This window comes from Melitaea cinxia, chromosome 3 (assembly GCF_905220565.1).
Source record: "Melitaea cinxia chromosome 3, ilMelCinx1.1, whole genome shotgun sequence".
Taxonomy (NCBI): Eukaryota; Metazoa; Arthropoda; class Insecta; order Lepidoptera; family Nymphalidae; genus Melitaea; species Melitaea cinxia.
In genome coordinates, this window is record NC_059396.1 from 3535724 (window position 1) to 3553635 (window position 17912).

The following is a 17912-nucleotide window of genomic DNA, read 5'->3' on the forward strand; positions in this document are numbered from 1 at the left end:
GGCGTCAATTCGTTAAACTGGATGGATTAACTCTCTGTCCCTACTACGTAGAAGAAGGTCGATGGCCAGCAGTGCTGGTCGTCACCATTAAATTTTCAATTGTAGCGTAATATCAGAAACTCAAAATAAAAAATAAGGAAGAGATCCCATTTTAAAAATAATTTATAGAATAATTAGTGATCATTAAAGCTTCAAAGTTATGACGATAGACTATTAAAATGAAATAAATAAGGCCGAATGTAACATGATAGTCGCCTACTTGTATTTCATATTGCAGTTAATATATTTTTAATTCCTTTTTTTTTGGCACCAACTCAAAATCAACGATTTTAATAATAATTAACGAAACGTACTAAGAAAACTGCTATTATTATTATCAATTATTATAAGAAAAATAATAAAATTAGTGTAATAATTATCACTATTCGTATATTTAAAACTAAATTACGATAAATATTTTTTTAATAAATATCATCTTATTCCATAGAATGAATTATCTCAATCAAACATCCCATAATAAAGTTGTGTTGTTGAATCTAATAACAGTAACAGGTCAACAGGTCGTTTATACTTTTTCAAATTCATATTGACTTTTTGTCTACTTAATTTGTAAAACATGAAACATATTAATTTTTCAACTGAAGTTTGCCCTCGGCACGAAATATTCTGCTCAAAATTTATATAAGTACAAACTTTGATTTATACACGAAAAATAAAAATACATTTTTTTTAATTAGTTTTTGTCTCCGATTTTAAAAACTTACAAAACTAACAAAAAAAATATGATATTTTATTTCAGCCTTACACATTACGGAGCCAACGTCACGCAACGTCACACTTTTGTCGTTACACTGATGTTTCGTTGCTTTTGGTAGCAGAAGTCATAAAAAGCAGTATACTGCTTAGCAGTCCGACTGATGACCAGAGCTCCTGGTGGGGATTAAGGTGTAGGATTACGATTCCCAACGCGCTTGCATAGTTTCTAGTGTGGTTACGGTCCACGGTTATTTCCAGAGAAAATCAATTCGTTATTATTGAATTTGCAGCCGTAGTGCCCAAAAGTTTGAACAAAGGTATCGAATTTCGTACTTAATTTATTTTTAAATAAACCCTAGACCGTTGCAGATAGATTTATTTTTTATTTTTTTCTGGGTTGGCCCTGTGCCCCTCCACAAGCATCTGCGGGGTTATCCATTAATTACCGGACACCTGTATATATATTGTTCATGATTAAATCAATAAGATGCAAGACAAATATTTAAAACGTATATATTTCTTGATTTTGTACAGTAATTTGTTAAGTTTCAAATAATTTAAATTTTTGAAGAGTACAGATTGATCAACGAATTTATAATAAAGTGAACGTCGTGAACACCGTCGCTGCTCGGGCGCGCCGTCTGCTGCTACTTCACACCGATGACGATGTTTTGGTTTGTTCACTTCGTCAAGAGATGGCGCGATTCGTAACATTGGACTACGCTTGCAGAAAAGTAGTGCTCGGTCTAAACAGAAAACTTTATATTAAATGACATGCGTCCTTTTCCACTCTTGATTGCAATCAAATCAATCATTATTTAATTTACAATACAATACAATACAAATATTCAACAGTCAAACAGATTTAGTCACACAAGATAAGGACTTCGTGCCAAAACTAGTTATAATATATTCAGGGACAAAACAGTTATTTCCATTGTAATGTAAAAACCTAAAATTACTTTGTAACGCGATTTCAGTCTATTCGAAAAAGTTATAATAGAAAACAATTTCAAATCTCCTTTATTATGACCACAATGATTACTTAAGTAACGCAAAACATTCAAAATTTAGCTTTATAGTTCAACAGTTTAGTTTTGTTTGTGTTACAATATTTCATTACGAAGCGTAAATCTAGGTTTTGTGTTGGTCTCAGTATGTAAATTCAGAGGTCCCAGGTAAATTGTACGCTTTTGGAGAGCTTAGACGTAGCCCCCGAGACATCTGTAATGAAGTAATATAGTACTGCTATGCAACTCATGCGGTCCTGGTAACTAAGCCGCATGCAGACGTTTGTTAGTCGGGGTAATTAAGAGTACCCTGTTTAGCTTGGTCTGGTAAATTTTATAGGTTGAAATTAGCATTTGATCATTATTAAAATGCTTATTCCAATTAAAATTTACGTATTCAATTCGTTTGTGTTCAAAATAGCCTGTGTTTCGCTTCTAATTTTTATCCATATATATGACTGATTCAAAAACAATAAATTCTGAAGTGAATATAAATTGTGTACATTGGATCTTATACGGGATCACTCATTTAAGTATCACGCTAGAGAGGATATCACTAGGCAAATAAGGTTTTATTATTGTATTCAGACCTCTTTTGTGTCTTTGAACATTGAGTGTACAACCCTACTCAAAAAAAAAAAAAACTCTAATTTCTTTGACATATCAAGATATACACGGTAACCTATTTCGAAATTGTTGTCATCGCCTTGATGTTGAGTCTATTTTTACTTACTTGACCAAATTAAATTAGAACCTTTCAAAGGAATGACGCCTGTAACCTTTTTGTCTTAATTCGAAATATCCCTTTGATTATGAAATTTTAATATGACTGTCACAGCTTTAACAAATTAATCATCTTAATGAGGTGTCTTGGATTATGTAGACTTTTGAGATTTTACGCCTGTTTTGTCAATAAACTTGAAATCTCAAGATACGCCTTTCTTTCGTCCACCTTTTACTAAATACACCCTTTGAACGTAAAATCGTAAGATTTCAATAACGGCTTAAATTATATTTACTCATTTTCTCATGAGTATACTATTACGTTGTATGAAAATGTTTTTGTTTAGAAGCAGGAATAACGCTTGTTGCTGTAGTTTCATTTTAGTTTTTTATTCTTTACATTCTTGAAGTGCTTTAGAAAACTTCTCGTTAAGTTAATGTGGTTTTTCTATCTACTCCTCTATTCAACTTTAATTTTATCTCTCACTGTAATTTTAAATAGTTTTTCTTCTTTATTTACGATTTTTCGTATCAAGTATTTCAACTCCTACATAAGTATTTAAGCTTGCTATTCATGTGACATGCAACCATACATTGTAAATTTTTTTAGAAAATTCCGAATTGTGTAACTGAATAAAATTCACGTACTCGTATGTATTAAGTATGTAATTTACAAAACACAGTAACCGACAAATGTTAAGTAAAATCTCATTGTATTTCGACGAATTTGGCGCCTTTATTAAATTCTGAGAATCGTTTCATCAACACGGCTTTGTGGAATTAAATTATCGATCTCTGCCTCATGAAGCATCCGCTTCATAGATTTTGTTTCCTCTTAGATTCGGATTAAAGCTAGACCCGTGTTATTGCACTGTATTTTCTTATCAATAAGAATGAATAGTTTTGCTGATATTGCGGTTAACTTTTACGTAGGATTTGTAATATTTTTATATTGGATTCTTATTGTTGTTATATATTGTTATAATGTAGGTACGTGTAAGAAGATTTATTTTTTTTTATTTTTTTTTATTTATAAATTTTGATCCACGGGCTCAAAATGCCCGTGCCTTTGTTTATCATGCATGCATAATAATACTACAGGCGATTTTTCTACTTATTATACTACAGATCGACAGTCCTGTGACTGCCTAGTAAAACTAGGACGTGGTCCGACGCAGACGGTTTTTTGTTTTTTTTTTTTTTGTTTTTTTTTTTTCCTTACTAAATACTGTTTATGCAGAAGTATACACATAATTGCTTTCTAATTTCTAACATTATTATTTTTCTTATCTATGTCTATATTTACACTTATTTGCCTAGTTATCATATATGTACACTTATTTCCTAGTTACCATATATGTACACTTATGTTCTACTTACAATGTACACTTAACCTATGTTACTGTTAGTAAGGATTTTTTTTTTTTTTTTTGGATTTTTATATTGGATTCTTGTTGTTGTTATATATTGTTATAATGTAGGTACGTGTAAACAGATTAGGAGTAAGACATTGCATGACTTATGACTGAATTTGCAATGGTTCATTAACCTAATCTTCTCGATTCTTCTCAACGGACATATCAAATAATCCATGAAATAAAATAGTGGTTTTGAATTTAAAAAATCGATTTGATTTATGAAATTTATTCGTTACCTATTCAATTATAATGTAAAAACATTATCATTGAAGTAAATGAATGTTGTTAATACATGTTTCATTACCGGTTTTATTCGGGACAATTTTATTGGCCTTGGTTTATTTTAAATCTGTAAATCTGGTTAATTTCATGTCGAAAAGAATGTATTACAAAAGTTAAATTACTTCAATGTCATTGAAGTTGTCGCTAAGGAAAATATTTTTAAAAGTGTAAAAAAAAAACCAGCGCTCCTAGACCGGAAGCAGTTGAAACGAACTCGACGACAGATTTCTTCCGGTACTATTCATCGCTGCATCGATGACATAATACTCGTACTGAAATAATGATCTCAATTATTTCAACGAAAGATTTTCGCATTGATATTTTCACAGTTAAAACTTCAGTGTTTAATGTAGTCCTCTGTTTAGAATAGAATAAACAACTAATAAAAATAAAACTATTTTTTTTAATCTTCATACAATATACTTTTTTTTAATTCTACAATAGAAAGCGGTAATAGAAAAGTTCTTTAATTAAAGAATATAAAAACTCATTTTAGGAAATACTTTTTATACAAGTATAAACTGCGAATAACGAAGATTAATACAATAGCTGTTAGCTATATAGAAAACTATAATTAAAAAAAAATCCGCCAACCCGCATTGGAGCAGCGTGGTGGATTAAGCTCTGATCCTTCTCCTACATGGGGAAAGAGGCCTATGCCCAGCAGTGGGATATTACAGGCTGGAGCGTATACAGAAAATTAAAACACCATTCTCTAACAGTTATGAAGGCAGCACTGAATCCGTAACACTTCTTCAACGGTGGCAATTATTCTGACATTCAGTTTTACCGTGAGTTAATGATCATACCTATCTTCTATTTTTTCCCAACAGTGGGGAACATATTGAGAGTAAAAATTTCACGTCTAGACAACCAAACACAAGGTTTATTTAAAGACAATAATAAATTAATATCTACACAACACACGGTCGTCTGTTCCTAAAGTAAGCAACTTAATGCTTGTGTTATGGGTAACAGCTGACTGGTATAGCTACATTTTTTTTTCGATAAACATACTTTTAAAAAACATATATGTATATTACAACCAGACTCGAGGTAGGAATGGAACTCACAACCCTCGGAGCAGAAAGCAAGGTCACTACAAACTGCGCCAACGGGCTAGTCAAACTAACAACTAACAACATTAGCCCATAAAGTTCCGGTGTACCCGTTCAGATTTGAACTGCAACCTGATATCGATTTTCAAACTCTACCAGCTGAACAATCGCAGTTTTTAAACCTGCAAACTACACAGACGTGAAATATATTTAATCAAATTACGAAATGGAACGTTTCTTATTTGTTCTCTCGCTAGCGGAGAATAATGGCCGGAAAACGTCGGGTCGTAAATATTAATTTAAACGGCAATGGAAAATATAATGGGCAATATTTGTTTGTCAGCTCCAGTGTTAATAAGATGACATTTTGACAGGTATTTCTCGCGCAGAAAATTCGTATTTATATAGTTTGGAACGCTGTAGCTAATCTGATTTATGGAGGCTGCGATTTAGTGATTATGTTTAATTTAATAGTTACAGTACTGTGTGGCTACGGTACTAAAGAATATAGCCATATCTCTTTCCGTGGGTGTCGTAAGAGGCGACTAAGGGATAACACAGTTCCGCTACCACCTTGGAACTTAAAAAGCCGACCGATGGCGGGATAACCATCCAACTGGTGGCTTTGAAATACACAGGCCGAAGACGGGCAGCAGCGTCTTCGGTGCGACAAAGCCAGTACTGCGGTCACCAATCCGCCTGCCCAGCGTGGTGACTATGGGCAAAACACATGCGTTCACGTTATTTTTGGCGTAAACTTGTGGAGGCCTTTGTCCAGCAGTGGACTGTATAGGCTGTAATAATAATAGTTACAGGTGCCGTTACAGGTTACAGGTGGGACTGCATTCGCGATTGTCATCCTCTTTATTAAGTCTAAGGTGTACGCCATTTTACGATGATATGTACTAACAATGCTGAGGCAGTAACCTAGTTGGCCTATTCTTGTTTAGTTCTATCTATGTAATTCTTGTTATTTTTTATTCTTTCTATTGTATCGTATTCTTTTATTGAATGTGCCATTAAACCTTTAAAAACTGGAAGGCCAATAAAAAAAATTCTTTCTTTCTTTACTTCTGATCTGTTTCAAAGCTTTGTATACACAATATTTCATATTTCAAGTTACTTAGATCCGATAATGATTCAAGCATTTTCTAAACGTACGAATTAAAAAAAAAGTTAAAAATATTTTACAGGGCATTCTTCAAATTATATCTAACGATAAAAGAAAAAATGACAACGGACTACTTCTTAATGTAACATGGACACAATCTGATTGTCTGTCCCATAGAAACCTTGATAAATTTTGTGACAAGTATCCAGTACCCTAGAGCAGTTAATCAAAGTAGGTATATCTTGCCTTCTCTCTCTCTATGCAAAGTATAGATCGCGGTATGAATTCAAAGTATATCTAGTTTCATAAAAGGTTATTCACAAAGGGCATACAGAAAATGAAAAAATATAAATATAATTTTAGTTTAAGTATCTATTATAATGTGGCCTTCAAACACACAGATTTAGATCTGTAACATTTTTATTATATGTATGGACTAGCTGTGACCGCGACTTTGTCCGCGTGGAGTTTGAAAAAAAAATTGTTCAGTTCCCAGAGTTACAAAATAAATTAATTTCTAAAATAAAAGTAGCCTAAATTACTTACCTTATTACATCAGCTATCTGCCAGTGAAAGTCCCATCAAAATCGGTCCAGCCATTTCAGAGATTAGCCGGAACAAGCAGACAGACAGATAGACAGACAGATGAAAATTGTAAAAAGTGTTATTTTGGTATATGTACCGTGAATACAATCCATATGCATTTAGTAAAAAGCGGTAATATTAATATTACAAACAGACACTCCAATTTTATTTATTTGTATAGATTATAACGGGCAAACTGTAGGTATAGCCAATATCAATCATCCACACAACACCAACTTTCGGATGTCGGCAAATAACGATTTCAGACATTTTATTTTTTGACCCTATTATTTATCAGAGTAATTAATTACCAATCATCTATCGACTGTATAAGTTGTTTCCTACAGACTTATAACGTTTTTATTTATTCGTGAAACATTTTCATTCGCAACTTAAAGTGGATGCTAATTAATAGATCCTAATTAGAGAACTTGAAAATTCTAGACTTATGTTTACGGAGCTAACAATGGAGTTACTGCTTTCGAATATGGAAAAATTCTTTTATCGGAATGTTTGCTGACGGACGAGGTACGTTCGCGAGTAGGTTTTCATATTTCGATTTTTATGTCCATAAGTCCTGGCTTGAAAGACTTTTTATTTTTATTTAAAATGTCAAAAGAATATTTCCTGTTTAAAAAAAATGTTTTCGGAAAATGACACCAAATTCACGTTTATCATAACACAAATTATGTGATTGATTGATTCATTCAGCTTGTAACACCCCTTTACAGGGTGTTGGCCTGTTTATGTGGTAGAAAGGTCGGAGAAAGGAGTTAATAATTTTTACTTGAGTAAAAAAAATTAAAACGATATCGCTTATATTTATCTGTAATAACTTCGTGCATCATAATATGTTTAAAACTGTTAAAAGGTAGACGAGAAGTCTTTATACAACACACGTATAGTACTGCTAAGATATATTCACGTAATCCACAAAATATACCAAACGCAATAACGCTAGAAAATTCTTAGAGAAAAAGTAAATACTTTTTACAAAATTATATGTATGCTTGCCGCTTTATTTGTAAAGTATTTCAATACGAAACATATGTAAAAATCGTAAAAACGTTGATGATTTAAAAGGAACGTAGGATGCGCTTCAAAAACCGAAAACTTTTTCGCTGGAAATTTAAAACATCCGTATTGATCTTCCACTATTTAAAAGGGTTAAATCAGTATTAACTCACACAGAATTTTTCAAGTACAGGTATACAAAGGATTATTACGATTCGTTACATTTCAATACTGAAGTGTTGTGGATTTAATTTCGAACGATATACATTCAGCTCCGATTGCAGAGTATAAAAATTTATGAGTTTTGCATCCGTTGATAATATTGTCAGCACGGCTACACACATTCATAATGCATATATATATCTGTTATAGTCTCGGCGTTACTGGTAACTATGAAAACGATAAAATATCAAATAAAATTATAATATTTATACACATCACTCGTGGCTTTTCACGGTAGTTTGTTTGATATATACTTTCATGAAAAGAATATTTTATCAAATAGGTACAAAGTATTCACGTTCTATTTACTTTCAAATTTATATCGTAAAAGATTAAATGTCTTATGTGTATTTTGCAAGCACTTTATATATAAACTACGTTAACTCGCGACTTCGTTCACGTCTCATACCTTACATCGAGTTTTCGTAATATTTATGGCACAATCTCTAAAATATCTCCTTTCTTACAAAAAAAAAAAAAACTAAATCGGGTTACAAGTAAATAAACTAAAATTTACTTAAAATAAATATTTAAATTCAATACTGTTCTTAAGATAACTGAGGCTAATTTAGAGATGAAAATTAGCCTATATAAATATTAGTATGATTCAAACAGGATTCGATTTAAAATTATTCAGTAGTTTTGGCGTGATGGGTGATCAACATATTAAGAGTGAAAAAAATATTTTTGGCTTCGATATCGATTATAGATATGAAACACTGCTGCAATATAGAGCCTGATAATATTATTGCAACAGACCAAAACAGTGACAATTCAATTGATTTACTAATTGTATTTTTTGTTATGACAACCGCTCTTGCGTAACAGTGACTTGAGTTAATGGACACTATCGGTTGCGAGTTTGATATCTGGTCAGAGGATATATTTGTTTTTATACAAATATTTGATTCAAGAGTCTGAGTGAATCTGCTTGTAAGAGGTATGTGAGAGATTTCAAGTAGGCGGTCTTCGTTGTGATCTCATACACCTGAGTGATGACAACAATTAATCTTTAGATGGAAATAATTCACCAATCTGCAGTCTGGTAGATAAAGTTTCAAGTCTATTTTAATATATGAGAAACATTATTTGTCTAGACTCAGGATATATACTATCAAATATCAAATACACACGTGAATGATTTAACAAAATTAATTGAAATTTGATAATCACAAATTACACTAAAATACAATTTATTTACTAAATCATTTTCAATACATGTATTTAATTTAAATCAATACGGAACCAATATCGAATTAGTAAAACACATGTCGTTGATAATGAATCTAAAGCACTATTAAGCACCTATCAGATGAAAGTGATTGTTCATATTCACTAGACAATCTCAATAATAGCTGAGATAACGACATCCCAAGCCGGCGTGTGATCAACCAAATTATTATTATATTGCATGGGGCATTAATTCTAACCGTATGGCGAGCACCTTCAATAGGATTAGTGATTGGTCTAATTTATAAACTATTTAGGATTCTGTGTGGGCTGATGAGCAGTTTATCCACTTAATTAATTTTATTGCGTAAATATATGTTGAACTATTATGTGACTTACAATTCCTTCATTTCACAGACAAAAGATGAATATTTTTCCTGTCTTTTGTTCTCTGTTTATTTATCCAGGAACAATTACTTGAATGGATTACAAATAAAAACGTCATATTGTATAGAAAGAACATCGGTAGGTAAAATGTAGAAAATATATTGTACTCCATTATAACATGGTGTTCGAAATACAAATATTATATTTACTCTAAATTTGTTTAAACACACACACTCACACTTATCGGCCTATTGCAGTCCACTGCTGGAAACAGGCCTCCACAAGTTCGCGCCAAAAATGGCGTGAACTCAAGTGTGTTGCCCATAGTCGGTTGGTAACCGCAGGGCTGACTTTGTCGCACCGAAGACGCTGCTGCCAGTCTTCGGCCTATGTATTTCAAAGCCAGCAGTTGGATGGTTATCCCACTATCGGTCGGCTTTTCAAGTTTCGAGGTGATAGTGGAACTGTGTTATCCCTTAGTCACCTCTTACGACACCCACGGGAAGAGAGGGCATGGCTAAATTCTTTAATGCCGTAGCCACACAGCTACACACATACACAGTTATACATACACAGTTCAATGCTAAAAAAATTCTAAATCAAGACCTAGTGAAAGTCGACTTAGTGCAGATTTTTCTACATTTAAAATTAAATAAAGCATTGATAGGTTAATCCGTAAAAATAAACTATTAATCCTTGTTCTTCCACGAATTAATTTAATAAATAACCGTAATTTAGATTTATATTAAAAACGATTCGACGAAGAACAATAAGAAAATCTCATTTCTTAGAGTAAAAACACAAAATTTTACCTCAGAGAAATGTTTTCAAGTGTAATGTTCCTTGTACCAACTGCTTAGGAGTTGTGTAAGTCCACCCTCAGGGCTAGGATTTGTGAGAAAAACTTTCTCCATTAAGAGTGGGCCGGTCCATTAATTTATCTGTCCTATTTACTTATTTCGGACTAAGAATCATGTGTTATTTGTTTTACACCTGAATCGTTGTTTTACGTAAAGTTTTCAAAGTTTTTTTAACCGAAAAAACAAAACAGCAAACAACATCAAATTATCGAGTAAATGTTGTATCCAAAATTGTAAAGATGTTGCAACGGACTGATATAAATATATCGTTTTCCTTAACGATGTAACGAGACACGCTCATACAGAATTTCATTCAGCATATGCATACACAAAAAGAAATATTCAGTAAGGTTCACTGAACAGGAAGATGAGAGATGCTTTAAAATGGAAATACACTCGTAGAATTCAAGTACATTATAGACTGAATATAACTCAAAGATAAAACACTGTAGTGGAATTAATTCGTTGCCTGTGATTTTAAAATATTAATTTTATGTACTGCGTTATATTCATCTGTTCTCACATTACTCTGTTGCTAATTATATTGTATTTAAATAAGTGCAAAATCGGGTTGCAACGAAGACACAAATAACTCATGATAAAAAATTCTTGTACTTAATTTGTCCTGAGTAGCACTTTTTAGGACATCTGTTATTCGTTGAGGTTAAATCCATAATGAAAGCTGAAATAAGAAAAACTTATGGATATCCGAAACATGTATTTTTTTATCATTGTTTGGTAATATTTTTAGATTCTCTATAGTATATAATAAACAAATGCAACAAACATATTTGGAAAAGGGAGACATCAAAATATGTAGAAATTCATGGGGTAACATCAATAGTTCAATATCACTTTGCTTTAAGCTCTTAATACTATTCTAATCTAGATCTGTAATTCTATATTGTTGTGTTTGAATTTCATTACGTACTTATCTTAGTCCCCGAGATTAGTACATGGAACAATAGAACATAACATAAAAATTAATAAACTATTTTGAGATTACCCCAGTTATTCCCATTACAGGGCAACATCAACACGAAAAATAAATTATTTGATGCAATTAGTGGCAATATTAGCAGTAAAGTAAATTTAAAAAAGGTCACAAAAAGATCTAAAAACTTTTTTTATTATTATCTTTATTAGGGACTTTTATACATATGTACATGACAGTCCTATACTAAACTTATCTATTATAAAACTAACAATTTTAACATTTTTAAATAAACTAAATTATAAAACTAAATTATTACTAGATCTTAACTTAATACTACTAATTACAAACTCTAGTATAAATTTGGCACATTGGGAAGTTGGTTCAGACAAGATCTGATTGTACAAGCCGACTTCCAATAAATTCAGGCCTAACTTGGACACCAAGTCTCGTATCTAAAAACTTGATGGTTAAAATAACAAGTCTAGACAATTTTTATTTCTAAATATTACGAAGTATGAGGAGAAATTAAAGGTAAAGTGTATTTTGTGTTTACCCACTTCAAGTGTTGTAATAGTTCTTTCACTTAAGAGGTTAAACTGCTAGCACTTCAAGAGTGTTACTTTATTGACCTAGAGTGTGAGGTGATACAAGAAATGTGGGTCGTCTACAAGGTTGTCACTTTAGTGTATTATAATATGTTTCAGCAATTTTTTAAGCATAAGAATATAGTTCGAATCGTATTTGGTTTTACTTTTATAATTGTATTCATATTTATTAATATTTTTATGAATAATATATATATATTATTTATTACATATTGTGGCTAACTTTTCATATTTTATATTTTTTATAAAAATGTTTTTTGATAGTTGTCGAGAATTTATTTATTGTATTATTCTTAATAATTTGTATTTAACAATTCATTAATTCTATTATATATTATGCTACGTAATCTTTTTTTTATTACTTTTATTTAATAAAAAGCCGATGGAGATATGGAATATTTTATTATTACTTAATTCGTTAAATTGCTCATTCACTAAAATGTCATAAATACCAATATTTGAAAATTTGACATTCTTGATTTTAGAACAGAGTGGAGACCTCTATTTTTTTATTCAGCCCTACATGTAAAATTGTAATTATAAGAACACTCCTAACACTTTTGGAGAAAGATAAAATAACAATTCTTATTTTACAACTTATCACAATCTTAGACTTTAAAAGACCCATAAAAAATTATGAATCTAAAATAGTAAATTAGTAGCTCAACTTTGTTTTCCGAGTACTTGATTCGTTAACAATTGGTTAAATATCAACAAGTAATATCGGTTTCTCAAAAGATAATTAAACAAACTTCTCCTACAGAGAAATTGATAACGCTGTCAGCTAATCGCTACGAATTGATGACGGCTAATATTTTAACAGTTACAATAATTCACTTTGATTATTATGCTGATAATTAAAATAGAAATATACTAAAATTCGATTGTATTAAAAAAACTTATGATTTTTCTTTACAAATTTAATACATTTTTAACGATGAATTGATCACGATAATGAATATGCCTATATCATGCCTTTTAAATTATTTTGTCATTTACAATTAAAATTAATTATTTTAATTGGATTTTATTAGTTGAATGTTGGCACCACAGAGATAAAAAAAATTGTTTGTTTCTGTCTTTTGAATGGACTTTATATGGTGAAAACTTACAATTGCAAGAACAAATCAAGGCAAACGAAACAGCACATAGAAAAGCGGCGGAGACCGCTATTCATTAAAACTTAAGATGAACTGAAGCCGTTTCAATAGTTTACTATCTAAACAACTAAGCAGGACCAAAGGCCCATCTCATAACAGTAATTAAATTACTCAGACCAGACTCTTAAGTTAATGACGAATGAATTTTACACTGAGGTAGGACACAGCCAGCTGCTCCAGATTTTTAGCGGAATATTTCTGGAAATACTCCATACTAGGTACATACTTAGACCGACTGTAGAAGTAACCCGACATTACAGAAGATCGCAGCTAAATAATACTGCTTTCAAGCAGTGAGTAAATTAACAAGAGCTCTGGTATTTAGGAGTAGGATCGGCAACGCGCGTGCAATGCTTATAGTGTAGCAGGCGTCTACAGGTTACAGTAATGGCTTACCATCAGGTGAGCCGTACGCTTGTTTGCCGAGTAGTACGAAAAAAAGGCGAGACATCAAAGTTGTCATCTGATCACATTGAGCGTATTAGACACCATTGAGAAGAACAAAAACTCGAAAGCTGCTTTCACTTTGAAAAGCGTTCATTCGACTCGTCGATCGTCTTTCATAAGAGGCAAACATCAAAGAGATGTCAAAAGAGCTTTTTGATTTTTCAAATAATTTAATAACATCTTATTGCTATAATAGATTGAATGTTTCTGAGTAACCTTGGATACAGTAGAAAATTGAGTTTCTTTTAAGGTGAACATAAAAATGGCAATTTCATCACCAGTATTAGAACAGTATACGCAATTGTTCTACTATAGAATCAAATCACAACTAAACAAGTTGCAAGGAGTGAAAGAATATGATCACACTGAAGGTATTTAAATTTAGTGGAAGATATTCTATAGCTTCTGGATAGGAACAAATTTGTATCAAAGATAACGGAAAATCAGCAAAAAATTCAAGTATTAAACATGTTGTACTACGAATATTAATATCATTTTTGCTCTGGCCATTATTTATTAAATACTTGTTTCTTAATTGTACTTTTACTCCCCCGGTCTGCTGGACCGACGATTCACGAAGATCGCCCGTGGGAGCTGGATGAGGATTGCGGAGAACCGGGAAGTTTAGCGCGAACTTAAGGAGGCCTATGTCCAACAATGGACTGTGAAAGAATGAAGTATAGTCATAGTATAGTAAATAAGTGCGTATAATTCTCCGAGATTAAACGTCAGTATTATTCGTACAAATAAGCGCAAAATTGCTTTTGGCCACGACAAAATCCGTAGGGGTCTGATTCGTAAGTGAGTTTCCATATTGCTCGTGTCCTATCTGTCGTTGACCTAATAAATGTTAGTTTAATGCAGAGAATAGAGTGAATAAATTAATCGAAATATAAAATTATTATTTTTAACCGACTTCCAAAAAAGGAGGAGGTTCTCAATTCGACTGTATTTTTTTTTTTTTTTTTTTTATGTATGTTACATCAGAACTTTTGACGGGGTAGACCGATTTCGACAAATTTTGTTTTAATCGAAAGGTGGTGTGTGCCAATTGGTCCCATTTAAATTTATTTGAGATCTAACAACTACTTTTCGAGTTATATCTAATAATGCGTTTTTACTTGACGCTTTTTTCGTCGACCTACGTTGTATTATAGCGCATAACTTTCTACTGGATGTACCGATTTTGATAATTCTTTTTTTGTTGGAAAGGGGATATCTCCAGTTTGGTACCGTGATAAGGAAACCAGGATCTGATGATGGGATCCCAGAGAAATCGAGGGAAACTCTCGAAAATCCGTAATAACTTTTCACTGGGTGTACCGATTTTAATAATTTTTAATTTAATCGAAAGCTGATGTTTATCATGTGGTCACATATAAATTTTGTCGAGATCTGATAACTACTTTTTGAGTAATCTTTGATAACGCGTAGTTGCTTGACTATTTTTTCGTCGATCTACGTTGTATTACTTGTCGATGTAATTGAAGTCGGTTTTTTTTTCGTTTGCGAGCAAACACAATTATTTAATTAGAAATATAAAACTTTAATAATCGCAACCGATTTTTAACGTTAGGAATCTTGAAATTAATATAGCACTTGTTTCGGAACAATCATCAAAAGAATAATTTATTTATATTAAAAAATAAATAATTCTTCAAAAAAAAATTCTAAGAATACTTTTAGTACTTTCTTTCAAGCACCAGTGTAAGACACATCATTCATCATCATTACAGCCTATACAGTCCACTGCTGGACATAGGCCTCCACAAGTTGACGCCAAAAATAACGTGAACTCATGTGTTTTGCCCATAGTCACCACGCTGGGCAGGCGGGTTGGTGACCGCAGTACTGGCTTTGTCGCACCGAAGACGCTGCTGCCCGTCTTCGGCCTGTGTATTTCAAAGCCAGCAGTTGAATGGTTATCCCGCCATCGGTCGGCTTCTTAAGTTCCAAGGTGGTCGTGGAATCTTGTTATCCCTTAGTCGCCTCTTACGACACCCACGGGAAGAGAGGGGGTGGCTAAATTCTTTAGTGCCGTAGCCACACAGCAATGTAAGACACAGCTATGCAGTAATTAGTAAAAATTGTTTGTAATAGTAGTAGAAGTTTAAACTCAAGAACATATTTTCGAAATACCAAACATTTAACAACAAAAATCGGTTTCAATATAAGCAATCAGCTTGCCCCACATCAGATCAGAAGTCCCTTATTCTATATACGAAAGTAAGATAAACAAACAACAATAAAACTATTTCCCAGTTATAAAAAATAACATAGAAACTAACAGCTAAATCCTATTATATTTAAAATTATGTCTATGAAATGTATAAATGGAGAAAACTCATTTAACTTAGACGTCTGCCATTGACAATTGTATAGCGTGATATTTGCCACAACTTAAATAGGAATTAATGTACCCTATCTCACATCCTATTAAACTGACCGAAACTTCTATATTCGCTCTATGAGTTTAATATTAATGTTTATATTTGTATTTACACTTCTTGAAATTTTTATTTAAAAAAAATTTAAGATCTAAATAGGTACTTAATACTTGATAGTACCCGGGTGACCGAGCTAAGCTCGGTATTTTTAGTAAATCGTGTTTTTTGGAAATCATAAAGTATAAATACGAATTACATATTGGTAAATATGAATAATATTTTTCAATTTTACCGACATAATAATAAAAAATAAGAACAGTCTATTTAAATAAAAAATAACGAGTGCAATTAGAAAAAGAAAAAGAAAAAAATAATTGATCAGGGACATGTGGATTTGAACTATGATCTTCTCGGTTAAACCCGAGCGGCCGATTTCCCACCGAGCTATTTCAACTACATTGACTTATGCGAAATTTACCTTCGTATTCTAACGATATTTTTTTCAATTCCTAAAAACAGGGATAAAACGACATTTCCTGAAAATGAATCCTAGCTAGATAGATTTATCTCCCCCGAAACCCCCTAAATACTAAATTTTATGAAAATCGTTGGAGCCGTTTCCGAGATTCAGATTCTATATATATATACAAGAATTGCTCGTTTAATAGTATAAGATTAGAAAACAAAGCCGCTTCCCGCTGTCTGTATTTTTAAAAATACGCAACGGGTTTTGATGCGGTTTTCTTTAGTAAATAGAGTGATTCCAGGTGAAGGTTTGAATGTATACATAATGATACATGCATAATAGAGTAGAGGAACACTGATAGTTTTAGAGGTGTCTAATGTGATATCGTAAATAATCATATTTTTTTGCACATATACGCGTATTATATACTATATTTATTTTACTTTAAATTTATTTTATATTTCATATTTAGTACCGGCATTGCACCCATGCGAAGCTGGGACGGATCGCTAGTAGTTATACATCTTTATACACTTAATAAAGTCTAGTACTAACGCAGGCCTAGTCATGTTGTAAGAAGTAAGCTTGATTTGTATAAGTTGATTTAGTTGCATATTGCATATAATTGAAATGAGTTAAGTGCCGCGCTTAATGTTTAGGGGGGTTGTAAAAGTAGAATAATAAACTATTTTTTTAAAGTTATGAATTTTAATAGCACGCGGTCAGAAAACAGGGGGTAGGTTCGGAATCAGGCGCGTTAGGCACCTGATTTTCAGCCTTTATTTCCTTAGCTGGCCCACGCCGCGACAACGTACCTTAGAAAGTAATATGGAAGGACACTGGCCTGACTAATTCCCGGCGATGATGGTCTTCAGTTCCGTCTTCGTCCGATGACCGGCGGAGATCTCCACCGGTGTAAATGCCGGTAATCAGTCAGCCCGTTATTAATCGAGGGCAGTGACTCGATTTGTAGCAAAGTATAATTAAAGATATAAATCTTAAAGTAAAAATAAATCCTGGAACGAAGAAAGTTCCGAGTCAGGAAAAGAATAATTCAGAAACCAGTGTCACAATTAGCAAAATAATAAATAATTACAATTTTCTCGTTAAGTTAAGAACACCAGCAATATGTAATTATAATAGATATCATGAGAACTTACCCCAGCGGGATTTAAGCCGAGTTAGGGTCGAGGTTAGGTCTCGAGGTTCGGCGGCAACGAAGTGCAAAGAAAAAGAAACAAAGACACGCGAGCAAGGCGCTCCTTATATTGACAAGCAAAAGTCTATGCGTTAAGCATAGTCTGTATTTTTATA

The 17912-nt window shown here is 32.4% G+C and overlaps 1 long non-coding RNA gene across 1 annotated transcript; it reads right to left on the reverse strand.

Annotated features, from left to right (window-relative positions):
- Positions 1-1253: 1253 nt before the first annotated feature.
- Positions 1254-17450, reverse strand: LOC123669012. The gene is made up of 2 exons (XR_006745666.1): positions 17414-17450; positions 1254-1502 (listed from the first exon to the last, which is right to left on the reverse strand). It is a non-coding gene; the product is annotated as an uncharacterized LOC123669012 (long non-coding RNA).
- Between the last annotated feature and the right edge of the window lie 462 nt (positions 17451-17912).